We start from the raw sequence: 17684 nt of genomic DNA, 5'->3' as shown, positions 1-17684 counted from the left end.
GAATGCTCTGTTTTTTAAGGGGAGGAGAATCAATCTAAAAGAGTCTTTTAAATATAAGCTAAAAGATCATTATAAGGCTCTGTGGATGTTTTATTCAGAAAGGAATTTAAAGATAGTATTTTACAATCAATTTTTAAAGTACAATCGATTAATATATGTTACAGGAGACAAATTAAACTTCAGGTTTTGATGTTAAAATGTGGTGGCGGAATGGCTGTGCAGAGCGGCGGAATTGATTTGTATGATACAATGAAATGATCACGATGTTGTAAATGTTCCTAATATTCAATAAAGTATATTAAAAAAAAAAGTGGGTAGCACACTCGCAGAAGGTTGTGGGTTCAAGTCCCACTCCAGGGACTTGAGAACATAAAGCTAGGCTGACACTTCAGTGCAGTGCTGAGGGAGTGCTGCACTGTTGAAGGAGCTGTCTTTTGGATGAGACGTTAAACCGAGGCCCCGTCTGCTCTCTCAAGTAGCCGTAAAAGATCCCATGGCACTATTTCGAAGAAGAGCAGGGGAGTTATCACCGGTGTCCTGGCCAACATTTATACCTCAATCAACATACAAAAACAGATTATCTGGTTATTATCACATTGCTGTTTGTGGGAGCTTGCTGTGCTGCTGTGTTTCCTACATTACAACAGTGACTACACTCCAAAAAAGTACTGTAATGCGTGGGTACAGTAGTGGTTATGTTACTGGACTAGTAATCCAGAGGTCTGGATTAATGATCCGGAGACGTGGGCCTCGATTATCATTGAGCCGTGGAGGCGGGCTTGGAGGCGTGCGGGGGTTAAAATCGCAAAACCTAATCGCAAAACCTGGTGGGCGGGACCCCCCCGGCAGGTTCCCGACTCTGAGCAATTTTACTTCAGTCGTGTCTGATGGTCCTGACTCCGTGCCGCATCCAACAGGCGGGACTAGCCGTTAAGGCCCTTAACAACCACTAAATGGCCTCTATAATCCTATTTTGAAAGGCCCTTGTGAATTTAACCCTTTTCCCACATGAAACGTGCCTGGTGGGAAACACGAATGTGAAACCTGGCGGGAGCACTATTGGATTTCTGACTATCAACTGCAGGTCAACCATTAAAGAGGAGATTTGATCAGCCATGATTTGCAGGTAGCAGGACTTAGTGGTCTCAGGTCTGGGGCAACTTTTAGAAGGCTTAACCACACCTGTGGAAGGTTGGAGCCTCACACCCATCTCCAGTGTGACCTCCTGCGAAACCCCTCTTGCCACCTACACTCAGCGCTTCCTCAATGGAGGCATATACCAGAAGCATGGGAGCCATTTATTTCCTTCCCATCTGGGCATTAGAGGAGCTCGAGCACCAGCCACAGCAGCAGCAGAACCAGGAACAACAGCAGCACCAGCAACAGCAGCAGCAGCAACAGCAGCAGCAGCAGGAGCGCCAGGCTGCTGCTCACCCAACTGAAGCTGCACAGGCCAGAAGGGGCAAGTGCCTGGAAGCCCGTCGGCACAGGAGATACCCCCCAAACAGGGTCTACAAATGCAGGGTCAGCTTCCTCAACATGTCTGAGTAGCAGTGCCACAGGTGGCTCCGACTTTCACGAGAGGTAGTGACTGACATCGGCGCAATGCTACAGCAAGATCTGCTCCCAGAGGACCAGGTGGACAAGCATTACCAGTGGCCATCAAAGTCACCACCGCAATCAACTTTTTTGCCTTAGGCTCATTCCAGGGATCAGCAGCAGACATCAGCGGCATCTCCCAGGCGGCCGCACACACTTGCATCACGCAGGTAACCGATGCCCTCTTTGCCATCACACACAATCACATCCATTTCACCAAGGATCAAGCAAGTGTCACGGCGCGAGCGGTTGGATTAGTTAATCTGGTAAGCTTTCCAAGAGTGCAGGGCGCCGTTGACTGCACACATGTGGCCTTAGGGCACCCCATCGCAATCCAGGTATTTTTGTCAACCGCAAGGGCTTATACTCCCTCAACGTTCAGCTGGTGTGTGACCACAAGAAGGAAATGTTGCATGTTTGTGCCATGTATCCTGGCAGTTGCCATGACTCCTTCATACTGCGCCAGCCTAGTGTGCCTCCGCTATTCAGTCCGCCAGACCAACAAGTGGCTACTTGGAGACAAGGGCTTTCCCCTGAGCACTTGGCTAATGATGCCGTTGAGGAGGCCAGCCAATGAAGCTGAGGAGCGCTACAACTCCAGCCACATTTCCATCAGATCCATTATCGAGCAAACCATCGGTTTGCTGAAGATGCGCTTCAGATGCCTGGATAGATCAGGTGGAGCCCTACAGTACTCAGCAGCCAGGGTCTCCAAAATCGCAGTGGTTTGCTGTGCACTTCACAACATGGTGCAGCATCGTGGCTTGCAGATTCCTGAGGACCAAGTGGCTCCTCACATATCCTCCTCAGATGAGGAGTAGGAGGAGGAGGAGTGCAAAAATGAACATCCTGCAGAGGCCCATCAACCAGCTGCAGCATTACGTGAGAACATTGCTGCCCGGGCTGCAAGGAATGCACTCATCCTGGCCAGGTTTGCTTAGCCTAGTCAATCAAACACTTTTGCCTCACTGCTTCTTACCAGAGCTTTGACGATGGCCAAGAACCAAAGGATTCCTAGCACTCTGACCACCATACTGACAGTTGCAAGTAATCCTAAGCCCTCAATGTGGAAGACCCAATAGCAAAATGACAGAGGCCACAACTGCAACATTTGCCATCAGAATTTTTATGTTCAATAACGATGTGATGGCATTTTTACAGTAAACACAAAATTGCACCCAAGTGGCTACTGTAGGGGGTCGCGTGTGGTGGTTGTTTGGCACGTACGCCCAGTCAGTTATGCCTCTGACTGTTTATGAGCGGTTCGAATCGCTCCCACGCCCCTGGGTTCCAGACACCAGACTTAGGTACAGGCGGCGATACAGAAAAGACTCGAGTAGACAGGTGGTTTGGATGTGAGCAAAAACAAGGTTTTATTAAACAGGAAAAATACCACAGCCTTACAAGAAGTTACTGGTATAAAAATTACAGGCCAATACAAATAACTATATTTATGCAGGGAATGGGGAACACACAGCACATCGAGGGAAAACAACTATCTTAACAATCCCCTTTTCCTTATCCCACCCCCTATACCTAACTAGATTAAGCTATGAGGGGCCAGAATGTATGCTCACCAATCAAAAGGGTCTGCTGAACTCAAAACAGCGGTGGGGTTCGGGGTTCACTCTTGGTGCTCTCTGGAGCCTGCCTTCATCACGTGGTCTCCGGGTGCTGCAAGGGCGTTGTCCAGGTACGAGTACCCCAAAGTTAAAGTCTCTGCTTGGGTACTTTACCTTGCAGGGACGATGGTTCCTCTTCCTCGGCCGACAGTTTGAGTTTGCATAAAGATAGTTGCAGGTTGGCTGAGACTGAAGGCCCCGATCATTCAAAGCTTGTCTTCAGTCATCTTCCTCAGTTCATCTCCTCAGTTTGTCTCCTTAATTTGTCTCCTCAGTTCGTCTTGCCTCCTCGCCTCGTCGCGTCCCGCCTGGCCTGGCCTGGATTGTCCGTGTCCGCCCGATGCAGTGCCTGGGTGATTCCAGATGGAGTGGGGAAAGGCACAGGCAAAGGCCAGGGGGTAAGTGCGGGACGGGGAAAGAGCAGCAGCCACGAGGGTGAGGAGAAGGGAGAGGCCAGAGAGAAGAAGAGAAGAGCAGAGAGCGATTGCTACCCGGGGCCTTCAATTATACTCCTTTCGAAAACCCTTATCTGTGTACCAAATCAGGTTAGTTCTTTGTCTTAATCTTGACGGGCTATTTTAAATAATGGTAGCAATCTACACTAACTGTTTTTAGATGGCCGGTAATCGCATCTACTGGCCCGATAATTAACTTGTTTTGTTATGAATGCACCTTGATGGGCCTGTCCAGCCTCGATGGCTTCCTTAATCTGTTGCTGATTATTTATGTAAACTGCTTAATGGCCTCAACTATCGGCCTAACTGAGTTTAGATTTGTCTCCAATTTGATCTAATACATAATTCAAAGTCCTGTCTGCTTTTCAAAATGCAAAGTCTCTCTTCACAGAAACTGCAGCTTTGGTTTCGATTTCTCCACAAGCTGCCTGCGTCGCAGAGTCCAAGTTTTAAAATCTCACAGGCTTTCTGCCACAAGGCGCGGACGCCATCTTGGGTACCCTTTTTGATTTAAAATGTCCATGCAGGGTCCCTTTTATTAACAACAACCTTTGGGGAAATGTAGACATTTTGCAAATCTTACACTACCCTTGTGACTATTTGTGCAGAATTTTCCTCTTACGCGTGTTCCTACATGGTGCCTCCCCTGTGGCTTCAGCAGATGTGGAGGCCCCTTGCTCACTCCTGCTGCTCCTGTCTCGACACCTTTGGTGGGCGTCCTCTGGGGTTGTGAGCCTGTGAGGGCTTGTCAACAGTCTGCTGCTCCTATGGCTGTGCAGGGGTTGAGATGTCTATCTCACTTGGGTGTGGACTCCGGTGGGGCTCTGACTGAGGGCTCTGCAGTGGCATGGAAGTGTGAGTGCTTGGAGAGGAGCCCCTAATTCCTTGATGTCTGCCACCAACCTCCCTCTCATGGGTCAGGTCCACCTCAGCGCCTGCAAGTGGCTGCACAGCACCTTGCTGCACATCAGGGGGGCCATGGGGACCCATATCTGCAATGGCAGTCCTACTCAGAAGGACTTCCATGAAGGTCTCGTTTCTCTGTTCAATAGATGCCCATCGCTCCTCAAGAGATGTCATTCTATTCTGAACAATGACCATGTTTTCCATACCCTGACGACTAAGCTCCTCCATGGCCATAGCCATCCTCTCCTCTACCGTAGCCATCCTCTCCTCTACAGTAGCCAGCCTTACCACGGAGGTAGCAATCCTTTCCACGGAGGTAGCCATCCTTTCCGTGGTGATGCGTTCATGCGCCAATGACTCCACAAAGGCTCTGCTCATGTTCGCTATGGACTCCTCCATTCGCTCCACACTCACAGCGACCCTAGAGACAAAATCTGCCAGAGACTCCTGCATCTGTGCCTGGAGTTCCATCACCTCTGATCTTATGGATGGACCCAGAGGCAGAGGGTCGACATGCTGCTGAGCCGAGTTGGCAGAGTCCTGCGCCCTCCGACTAGGACACTCCACTGCTGTCCCTGTCTCCAAAATCTGCTGATGCTCACTTGTGAGCTGTGATACACCAGCTGACAACACTACTCTATGTCCCGAAAGTCCCACCGAGGTGTGAGTGTCTGCGCTGGTGCTGGGTGCGGTGAATTCTGCTGACGCTGCGCCCTCAGAGGTTGCAGCTTCCTTCTGAGGAGTCTGGCTGCTCAGCCTCTTCTTCTTGGCTAGAGGGGACTTGTGATGGTCCTGTGTGGGAGTAAAGGAAAGAGTCAGAGATGTGATGCAAAGGCTATACATGCACATAGCTTTTTGCAAATGCTCATAAGTCCATCTGTTACAGCTTCACAATCATTATCAGTGACTCATGCAATGTCAAAGAGAGAGATGGGAAACTTTTCTGTCACCAGCTTGCTGTGTTACACCCATCTGTCCATCCCCCACATGCGAATCATCCTCTATTCCCATATTTTCCAGGACGACCTCCTCCCAGGGGGTCAGGTGGGCTATTGAGGCTGTCCCCCCTCCTGTCCTGGCTCGCTCTCTTTTGTTGTGAGCTCTCTTTTCCTGCAATGAGGGAGACAAGTGCAGGTTGAGTGAGAATGAAGGAGTGAGTGTAGCATAGATACTTAGAAGGAGTCAAAGTTGGAGTGAGGTTGCAAGACCAAGGGCCCTCCCTGTGTGTTGTCAGTTGTGTTCAAAGCATCAGAGTGATAGGGAGTATGAGGGCTGCATGGTCGAATAGTTAGGTGAATGTGAGCATAGAGAGAAAGGGAATGGGTAAGGGTGCATGGATGTCAGTGTCAAGTGGGATGTGGAGGAAGAGATTGTTAAAGCTGAGTGCTGGTGAGGATAGGCAATGGGGATCAGGTTGAGGGTGATGGGAAATTCATACTCACTTTTCCAGTGCGCTGAAGGTCATGAAATCTTTTCCTGCACTGTGTCCAGGTTCTGCGGGTGACTCCCAAAGAGTTGGCCTCCTCAGCCATCTGCATCCACACTGCCTTGGTCTGAGTGGGAGGCCTCTTCCTCCCTGATGAAGGGAAGAGCACCTCCCTGTTGGCCCTAGCCCCATCGACTAATGTCTGCAGTGCTGCCTCATCAAAGCGAGGAGCTGATCTGGCCCTGCTGCTTGTCATTTTTGCTGCAGCTCCCTCATACTGCACAGTCAAGATGCTTGGCAGTCTGCAGAAGAAGCAAGGCTTGCTGTGGACCTTAAATGCAGCAGCAATGATGACGACATCGGAGGGGACTTTCAGTCATGAAAAACCTATTTGCAAAGGCTTCCCACACGTTGGAAATCAATTGGCCAATTCAGTTAAAATTGCGTCAATCTCCCACATCCATTTAGATTCGTGTGGGAAACACGAAATTCAGATAACACACCATCCCACGCCTGAGTTAAAATCCCCCCCATGAGTTTAAATCCCACCACAGGCAGCTGGGGAATTTCAATTCAATTAATTAAATAAATCTAGAATTTGAAAGAAAACTAGTATCAGCAATGGTGACCATGAAACTACCGGATTGTTGTAAAAATCCATCTGGTTCACTAATGTCCTTTAGGGAAGGAAATCTGCCGTCCTTACCTGGCCTGGCCAATATGTGACTCCAGACCAACAGCAATGTGGTTGACTCTTAACCGTGGCTCACCACCACCTTCTCAAGGGCAATTAGGGATGGGCAATAAATGCTGGCCTTGCCAGCGACGCCCACATCCCATGAACGAATTTAAAAAATGATGTCCGGTGGGCGTGAAAGGCACTATATAAATGCAAGTCTTTCTTGAAATCATGTCACCTATTCTATTTTGCTTCTGCTCTGAACCATATGCGCCAGTCGATTATCTGATACATCTAATCTGCTCTCATGAAGCATATTTAATTGGGCTCACTGATGGTTTAATAGGCAAATGCATCTTGTGCTTTTGGGATTTTGATAAGGTATATTGGGAGGTGCCACAGGCACTGAGTGCCAAACTCCCTCACTCCACGGCTGCAGACAGTTGCTGCAAAAAAGTTCAATGACCTCACTGGGTCTGGCAAGGTAATACAGTGGGTACTTTCTCCTTTTTTCCCTTGCCAGCATTGGGAAACAACACACCCCTCAGCCTCTTAAAAGCACACTTGCACAGCTAACCCTTCACAATGCACTCTGGTTACGGGCTGCTATAACTCTGTATACTGTACTATGACTACACAGCCAACCTATCACAAATTATTTGCTTGTACAACCCAAAAAAACCTTCCTCTACATCAACAGCCTCATTTTCCCACATATCTCACTTCATCTCTCCCATGCCACTTAGCACCTATTGTATTTACTCTGTTATTTGATCTCCTTGCAGGGCATATTGGCACACAATGGCCACCAAATGCAAACCACCAGAGGGGGCATATCCACCCTTAAACCCTTCAACTCCTTTGAGGAGAAGTCCATGGAGCTAGTGGGCACTCACTCAACTCTTGCCGTGGGAGGTGGCAAGGTCGCTGGCATCTTGCAAGGTTAGTAACTGAGCAGTTACAGTACCCCCCTGGCATCCCTGTAAAGCACGACACAGCCATAACCTTTCACCCTTTTTCTCTGACATGACGCTTTGTTATGCAGGTGCGCTTACGTGGCGCTTCCATCGTCACTCAGGTACTAAAGATTGGCACGGTCATGTAAGGGCAAAGAGGGCTGATGTGTGGTTGTGTGCTAGGATGTGTAGTGGTTTTGAGGGAATGTCTCTTTAGTTGAAAATGGGGGTGAAGAAGCTAAGTCTGTGGTGTCAAAAGTAGAATTTGTTCCCCAGAAGAGAAGAGTTCATTGCTGACATGAGCTGTAATACCTCTTGCAGTAAATGCTGCTGAAACTTGTTTGCTCCTTCCTGTGCTGATCATCCTCCTCCATGATGATTGTTCTGTCCGATAAACACTCAAGTTGGTGTGGTAATATAATGGCTGCTTTTATTTCAGACTCTCTGGAACATTGGGCTGGATTTTGCCAATGGGGAGCTTTTGGAGGCGGGACTCCCATTTGTCGGGTTTTAGTCCCGCCTCCATTCAGCTTCTGGCCAACCCACGCTATTTTCCCTTGATTTACCTTTTTAAGCCCGCCCAGCTGGCTTAGCAGGCCAATTAAGGGAAAGCCGGTTATAGAGAATGTCAACTTATGACGTTTCATCTGTCAAAAATTTTTGACAGATGAATTGTCATCATTTGACAGCTCTGTGAAGCTGTCAAACACTGACAATCTCTGTAGTTTGATGAGTTCTTGAATTCAAGTCTCATCAAGCCTCCTTCTTTTGCAGAAATTAGATGGTCTTTGCATTGGAGAATGCAACAGCCATCTCTACTGTGGAGGTGCGAGACTCTCTGCATACCCAACGATTGAAGCCTGCAGGAAGAAACAAAGGTAAGTAAACTTTTTCTATCACTTTCCACTTAACTCACATACTCACCTCTCCACACTTGCACCCATCACTTACCTTCGCAGCGCACTTTTGCACCCCTCCGACCCCCGCAGACCCACTGCTCACCTCAGTGACCCTGGCAGGGTTCGGAGCCTTCAGGAAGCCTGCACTTGTGTGGGTAAAATGGGGATAATCCTCTTATCTGCCTGTTGACTACCTGTTAACAGGCAGATAGGTGGCTGCAATCCCTTCCCGCCTCCAAGGAGATGGGACCCGGCATGGGACGGCTACCCGCCTCCTGGCAAGTTGGCATAGAGATGGGTTGGGGAAGGATTGGGCACTCACCCCCAGATTCTGCCATTTTCCCGGCAGTGCCGCCTCCATACCCACCTCCCTAGGGCTGGCAAGATCGCGCCCATTGTGTCTGCTATCACCAGCAATGTAAGAAGAGACCCTGATGTGAAATTGCTACCATGTGCTTACTCCGATCAGTGCAGCCCTCTAAAGAAAGAAAGAACAAAAGACTTGCATTTATATAGCACCTTTCACGAACTCCGGACATCTCAAAGTGCTTTACAGCCAATGAAGTACTCTCTGGAGTGTAGTCACTGTTGTAATGTAGGAAATGCGGCAGCCAGTGTGCACACAGCAAGCTCCCACAAACAGCAATGTGATAATGACCAGTTAATCTGTTTTTGTTATGTTGATTGAGGGATAAATCTTGGCCAGGGCACCGGGGATAACTCCCTTGCTCTTCTTCGAAATGTTCTGGAGTTCAATTGGACAATACGCAAGTGCATTACACATCAGTAATAGCACACAAGTGTATGCCCATCAGGGGAATGCCATTCCTGCTCCGGAGAACCCCTGGCTGTGGGTAGGGGGTAGGAGGAATGGGTGGGTGGGTGCTGGGGGGGGGTCTGAAAATCTGCTGGCGTTCTGACCCTATGGAACACCGTCAGAAGCAAGTCCAGGTGTGTGAGTAGAATGGCAAAAAAAAATGCTTCAACAAAACATTGCCCAGCTGCAGAATTCCGCATTCAAGTCTCCAGAACCTTTCGAGTCAGGGGCTCCTCACTGATCTCTGCAGCTGCCGTGTCTCAAAGAGCTCCATCTAAGTCACCTCTGTAATGTATGTACCTTTAAGGGGGGAACTACTTTTTACAGCTCATGTATACTGTAGTACCGGCAGTGACCACACCTGTATATAATGCTGAGTAGTAATCTGTATAGATCAGTTGCAGTCTGAGCCACGTTGAGTGAACACCTATTGTACCATTCTCCGCAGTCTGTGTCTTCTTATACACGGACGTAACATTGGCGATGAGGCAGGTTCGAACCTACCTGCAACTCTGCATCACCTCCCAGGGATTCGTTCCTGGAGATCAGTGGATTGGAGGTCAAGGCCAGAGACTCGGGCGTCGACCACGGGCAACCGCCCAGTCATCCAGCAGAGACTCGAGAATTGCGGGGGAGGCTGTCGAGAGCCAGGCTTGGCTTTCCAGTCAAGGTGGTCCAGTGAAACGGGCTGGCAACAGGTAGTGCGCAGACCCTTCCCGGACAGCGGCGGGCTAGAGCCCGACCGAGCGGCACAGCAAAGGGCCAAGCAGCGTCGACGGGGGAGAGAGAGAGAGGGCAGAGCCCACAGGGTGCAGCCGGTGTTCAGGGGCCGAGCAGCGTCGGAGAGAGGGACAGAGAGACGCGCAGAAACCCGCGAGGCACTGCCACTGCCACGAGAACCGCCAGGAGTGGCATCGGCAGCAGCGGGGGAGGAAGAAAAGCATGGGAGACGCCATTTTAAGCCATTAGACATTATTTTAAACCACACCCAAAATGCCGAAGAGTGGCAGTATCACCGCATTTGACAATGAAGTCGAAGATTGGACTACATATGTCTAACGAATAGAGGTGTACTGCAAGGCAAATGGGGTGTCAGATGACAAGAAAGCGTCGGTATTGTTAAATTTAATGGGTGCAAAGACGTATGGTTTATTACAAAATCTAGTAACCCCAACGAAGCCAATGGAAAAGAGTTTTGAAGACATAGTAACGATACTAAAGGAACATTTAAACCCCACACCGCTGCTGATAGCAGAAAGATTCAAGTTTCGCAAATGGAACCAGCATAAGGATGAAAGCAATGCTGATTATTTAACAGAACTGTGCAACCTATCGAAACACTGCCAGTTTGGAGCGGGACTGACAGATGCCTTAAGAGACAAGTTTGTGTCAAAGTGAAGGATCCCAGAAACGGCATTTATCTGAAAAGGACCTTACGCTAGAAAAGGCTTTCAGCATTGCAGTATCATATGAAGCAGCAGCACGGGGCGCTGCAGAGATACAACAGAGACCGCAAGAATGTGGCACAAACTAAATGTCATATGGAACAGAGAAGTGCTATCGCTGCGGCAGAACAACACACGACCAGAATGACTGCTGGTTCAAAGACAAAGTGTGCAGACAGTGTGGAAAAGTAGGACACATAGCACGAGTATGCAGGTCGGGAAAGAAAACCAGCAATAAGAAACCTACCAAAGGAAAGTACCAGAAGGTACATAAGATGACGGAGAATAGTTCAGACGAACAAAAGAGTGATAATGACTCCGAAAGCAGGGAACTGAGTTGTCTGAAACTACATAATGTGATCACAACGGAGGATCACCGAAACATTTGGGTCACTCTCAGGATAGCAGGAGTCCAGGTAAAGATGGAATTGGACACTGGATCAGCCCTAACAGTCATAAACCGACGGGACTACGAGTGGCTATTCTCACACATACCCTTGAGAGACAGAAAAATTATTTTGAAGACGTACACGGGGCAAAAAGTCTACGCCAAAGGAAAAATAAGGGTGACTGTTATATATAACGGTAAGGAAACACCAAAACTAGACCTGTATTGTTGCGTATGTACCTTTAAGGGAATAACTGGTCTTAGACTGCAGTACCGGCAGTGACCACCCCTGTATAAAAGGCCGTAGCAGGCTTCTGTAGTTTCAGTTTCAAGCTGCCTCTTGTTCAGTAAAGTACCTGTTAACTGTTCTCCCGAAGTCCGTGTATGATTGAGGCGCGGACTTTACAGTGGCGACGAGTAAGTTCGAACTCACCTGCAGTGTGGCATCATCTCACGGGGATCTCGCCTGAAAGAAAGGTCCTGGAAGGTCGTAGTCTGAGCAACGGGCGTCGACCGAGGGCAAACGCCCAAAGAATCCATCGATGTTTGGAGAATTGAGACAGAGACTGTGGTTCCAGCGAATCGTGCTGGTAGCAGGTAGCATGCTGACCCTTCCGGACTGTGGCGGGCTCAAGCTCGATTGAGCGGCTCTAAAAAATCAGGCCGCGCAGCGTTGCCAGGAAAAGAAAACAAGAGAGAGAGGGTGGAGCGCACAGAGCACGGTCGGTGCTCAAGAACAGGACAGCGGAGAGAACTAAACGGGGGGGAAGGAAAGTGAGACGCGCTGAAGCTGCGGGTCGCTGCCATTACCCCGTGGAACGCTAGGAGCAGCGTGGCAGTAAGGGGAAGAAGCAAAAGCGCGGGAGGCGCCATTTTATCCCGTTGGGGAAGAAGCAAAAGCGCGGGAGGCGCCATTTTAAACCACCCAAGATGCCGAAAAGTGGCAGTATCACTGCTTTCGACAACGAGGTAGAAGACTGGACCATGTATGTGGAAAGAATTGAAGGGTATTGCAAGGCAAATGAGGTGGCCGATGGAAAGAGGGCGTACGTATTATTAAATCTGATGGGTGTGAGTACGTACGGCCTATTGCGAAATTTAATTACCCCAGCTAACCCAATGGAGAAAAGATTTGAGGAGATTGTTCATATTTTACAGGAACATCTAAGCCCTACACCACTGCTGATAGCAGAAAGATTCAAGTTCCATAAAAGAAACCAGCACAAAGATGAGAGCAATGCTGACTATCTTACGGAACTACGCAAGTTATCAAAGCACCGACAGTTCGGAGCAAGACTGGCAGACACCTTACGGGATAAATTTGTCTGCGGGCTCCAGAGTGAAGGAACCCAGAAACGACTACTTTCAAAAAAGGACCTGAAGCTAGAACAGGCTTTCAGCGTGGCAGTATCCTACGAAGCAGCAGCACGGGGAGCTGCGGAAATACAACAGAAACCACAAGAATACAGTGCAAACGAAATGGCGTATGGAGCCGAAAAGTGCTATCGCTGCGGCAGAACAACCCATGAGCAGAAGGACAGCTGGTTTAAAGACAAAATATGCAGGCAATGCGGGAAAATGGGACATATAGCAAGAGTCTGCAGGTCGGGAAAGAAGACCAACATGACAAGAACTACTAAGGAATAGTACAGGAAAGTAAAGAAACTGACAGATAGTAGTTCAGAAGATCAGGAGAGTGATAAGGACTCCGGGAACAGGCGACTAAGTTGTTTAAAGTTACACAACGTGATCGCAAAAGAAGATCACCAAACCATTTGGGTCACCCTCATGATAGCATGGTCCCCAGTGAAGATGGAATTGGACACAGGATCAGCCCTAACTGTCATGAATCGACGAGACTATGAGCGGCTATTCTCACACATACCCTTAAAGGACACGTCCATTGTATTGAAGACATACACGGGGCAAAAGGTCTACCCCAGAGGAAAAATAAGGGTGCCAGTTGAATATAACGGAAAGGAAACACAGAAACTATACATGTATATACTACGAGATGGAGGACCACCATTATTGGGACGTGAATGGATCCGAAGACTACAATTGGATTGGCATTCCATTCTGGCACTAACTGTGACTGACAAAAAAGATGATGACGTCGCACCTGGACGTCTGTCACAAATTTTATCTGACGCGGAAGAGGTGTTCCAACAAGGACTTGGGACTCTAAAAGGAGTAAAGGCAACCATAAAGATTGAGGATAATGCAACCCCAAAATTTTTCAAGGCCAGACCGGTGCCATACACGTTATGCCCAGCTGTGGAAGCTGAACTGGAGAGTCTGGAGCATTCGGGGGTGCTGTCTAAGGTGGACTGGAGCGAGTGGGCCACACCCATCGTTCCTGTAATGAAGAAAGTATTGAGCAGCACGCCTGGGGAGCCAAGGAACGTTCGCATCTGTGGGGACTTCAAGGTGACTGTGAACCCAGTCCTGCACACAGTACAGAGAAGATATTTTCGCCTCACTATCTGGAGGGAAACGTTTTACAAAGGTTGACCTGGCTCAAGCGTATCTACAAATGGAGGTGGAAGAAGCATCTAGGAAATACCTCACGATAAACACTCACAAAGGCCTTTACCAGTACAATTGACTGGTATTTGGGGTAGCATCGGCCCCGGCTATGTGGCAGAGGGCAATGGAACAAGTCTTGCAAGGGATCCCGGGGACCCAGTGTTATTTGGACGACATCCTGGTTACGGGCGAAAATGACAATGAACACCTTGCCAACCTGTGACAGGTGTTCACGAGATTGCAGGAATATGGGCTACAAGCCAACCGTCCCAAATGCGAGTTCTTCAGGAGAAAAATCTCGTATTGTGGCCACATGGTTGATGAGGAAGGGTTGCATAAGTCGCCGGACAAGATTGAGGCTGTAGTCAAGGCTCCAGCACCAGAAAATGTGTCGCAACTGAGGTCGTTCCTCGGGTTGGTGAACTACTACCATAAGTTCTTGCCGAATTTATCTACAATTCTGCACCCACTGAACGCCCTCCTTCAAACTGGTGTAACATGGAAATGGAGTGATGAGTGTAAGCGTGCCTTTCAGGAATGTAAATGCCAAATCACTTCAAAAGAAGTATTGGCCCACTACAACCCAACACTACCGATTCGGTTGGCATGTGATGCGTCACCTTACGGCATTGGAGCGGTGCTGTCACACAAATTCCGTGACGGTTCAGAGAGGCCAATAGCATTTGCATCGCGCTCGCTAACCTCAGCTGAGCGTAACTATGCCCAGATTGACAGGGAGGCCCTCAGCCTGGTGTGGGGGGTGAAGAAGTTCAATCACTATCTGCACGGGCAGAAATTCACCCTACTGACTGATCATCAACCCCTGGTCTCAATTTTTAACCCAAGGAAGGGCGTTCCGGTGATGACGGCGCAGCGGCTGCAAAGATGGTCACTTTTTCTAGGGGCACATCAGTATGACATAGAGTACAAAGGTACGAAACAACATGGAAACGCTGATGGGCTGTCGCGCCTACCATTGCCTATGGCGGAAGAAGCACCTGCAGTGGACCCTGTGGAGATATTCCATGCGACCATAGTCGAATGTTTGCCTGTTACAAATGCAAGTATTGAGAAGGAAACCCGAAATGACCCGACACTCTCTCGGGTCTATGATTTGACGGTGAAGGGATGACCAGCATATAGCGACTCACTGTTGCCAGCATTCTCGCCAAGGAGGGAACAGCTGTCAGTGTGCCGGGGAACCTTGATGTGTGGATCCCGAGTGCTAATTCCACCCAAGTTGAGAGATAGAATACTCAATGAGCTTCACGAGGGTCATCTGGGAGGGGTAAAAATGAAGAGCCTAGCCAGGGCGTTTGTGTGGTGGCCGGGAATGGATAAAGAATTCGAGGATATGACCAAGAGATGCACAGGATGCCAGAAGGTCCAAAACGCTCCACCACAGGCCCCGCTACATCCATGGGAGTGGCCCTCATCTCCATGGCAACGGGTACACATTGATTTCGCTGGTCCATTTATGGACTCAATGTTTCTAATCGCTGTGGACGCCCATTCGAAATGGCCAGAGGTCATTAAAATGTCCTCCACCACCACGGAGAAAACTATTGCTGTCTTAAGGACCATCTTCGCCAGGAATGGGTTGCCAGAACAGATCTGTTCCGACAATGGCCCACAGTTTGTGTCTGAGGATTTCCGGAGGTTCCTGAAGAATAATGGGGTGAAACATTACACATCTGCCCCATATCATCCAGCCACAAATGGATTGGCTGAGAGGTTTGTTCAGACCTTTAAAAAGGCCATAAATGCAATGTATAATGACGACATACCACTGCAACACAAGGTGGATAGCTTCCTGTTTGCTTACCGGAAAGCGACACATGCAGTAACCAACCAAACTCCAGCCGTACTGTTTTTCAACCGGAGACTAAGATGTCGCTTGGATTTGCTCAAACCAAACATAAGACGAGATGTTGAGGATAAGCAGTTCCAGCACATAAATGAGAAGCCAACCAGGAGCTTCAAGATAGGGCAACCAGTCTTGGCCCGCGACTACTGAACAGAAAAATGGCAGCCAGGCACGATATGCACACAGCAGGGACCACTAATGTACACAGTGGACGTTGGAGAGAGCATCGTGAGACGCCATGCTGACCAGATTCTAGAGTCACAGGAACAAGCCAAACCTGTACCACAAGCATGTGCACCTGGTAATGAGCCCGAAGTACAGATTGCGTCTACCTCAGAAGCAGGGGTATTGGAAGCTGACGAACCAACCAATGACAATGAGCCTGAATTGACTCCACCGCCAGAACAGGATACTCGAGGAAGGCGCTATCCAGTCCAGATCAGGAAGCCTCCTCAAAGACTGAACTTATAAATGACTATTTCAGTTGATGTATATATTACTGAGAAAATTTTAATTGTAATTAGTTATTATTTAGTTGTTAAATGAATGTTATGTACTGTTTATCTAAAAGGGGAGGAATTGTTGTGTATGTACCTTTAAGGGAATTACTGGTCTTAGACTGCAGTACCGGCAGTGACCACCCCTGTATAAAAGACCCTAGCAGGCTTCTGTAGTTTCAGTTTCAAGCTACCTCTTGTTCAGTAAAGCACCTGTTAACTGTTCTCCCGAAGTCCGTGTATGATTGAGGCGCGGACTTTACATGTATGTATTGCAAGATGGAGGACCACCATTACTGGGACGTGAATGGATCCAGAAAATAAAAATGGATTGTCATTCCATACAGGCACTGACTGTGGCTGACAAAAAGGATGACGACGTCACACCTGGGCGACTGTCAAAGATCCTAACTGATGCGAAAGAAGTGTTCCAGCAAGGACTCGGAACACTAAAAGGCATGACAGCGACGATTAAAATTGAAGAAAACACAAGCCCAAAATTTTTTAAGGCCAGACCGGTTGCGATCCGCCCAGCCATCGAAGCAGAGCTGGAGAGTCTGGAATGTTCAGGTGTACTGTCCAAGGTAGACTGGAGCGAGTGGGCTACACCCATCGTCCCTGTGATGAAAAAGTCGAACCAAAGAAGGTTCGCATCCGTGGGGACTTTAAGGTAACAGTGAACCCGGTCCTTCACACCGTACAATATACGCTTCCGTGGATTGAAGATATTTTCGCCTCGCTATCTGGAGGGAAACGCTTCACTAAGATTGATCTGGCCCAGGCGTATCTGCAAATGGAGGTAGAAGAAGCATCAAAAAAATACCTCACAATCAACACCCATAAAGGTCTCTACCTATACAACCGGCTGGTATTCGGGGTAGCATCAGCTCCGGCTATTTGGCAGAGGGCAATGGAACAAGTCCTGCAAGGGATCCCAGGGACCCAGTGTTATTTGGACGACATCCTGGTCACGGGCGAAAGTGACAGTGAGTGTCTCTCCATCGGCAGCGAGTTCCAGGTCATCAAAACTCGCTGCGTAAAAAAGTTTTTCCTCACGTCCCCCCTGTATCTCTTGCCCAAAACCTTAAATCTGTGTCTCCTAGTCCTTGTACCATCAACTAGTATAAAAGCAGGGAAGTCTTGCTTCAGTTATATAGGGCACTGGTTGTTAAGTCCGTGAATGATTGAGACACGGACCAGCAGGAGTGAAAACAAACAAGTCTTTACTGGTGGAAGTCAATAGCGAAACTAACAAACAGAGGCTCTCTAGCACCTTTTATACAGGGGTGGTCACTGCCGGTACTGCAGTCTGAGACCAGTTATTCTCTTAAAGGTACATACACAACAATTCCTCCCCTTTTAGATAAACAGTACATAACATTCATTTAACAAATAAATGATAACTAATTACAATCACAATCATGGTTGCTAGATACATTGGTTAAGTTTAAGCAATTATAAGTTCAGTCTTTGAGGAGGCTTCCTGATTCTGTCTGGATAACGCCTCTTTGGGGTATCAGGTTCTTCTGGCAATGTTGAGTCGAGATCAATGTCGTTGTTTGGTTCATCTGCTTCCAATATCACCAATTCTGCGGTAGC

This window comes from Somniosus microcephalus, chromosome 4 (genome assembly GCF_052327205.1).
Source record: "Somniosus microcephalus isolate GS21.2 chromosome 4, FLI_Smic_1.0, whole genome shotgun sequence".
In the NCBI taxonomy this organism is placed as follows: Eukaryota; Metazoa; Chordata; class Chondrichthyes; order Squaliformes; family Somniosidae; genus Somniosus; species Somniosus microcephalus.
The sequence above is the reverse complement of the archived record's forward strand: the minus strand, read 5'-3'. Positions refer to the sequence as shown.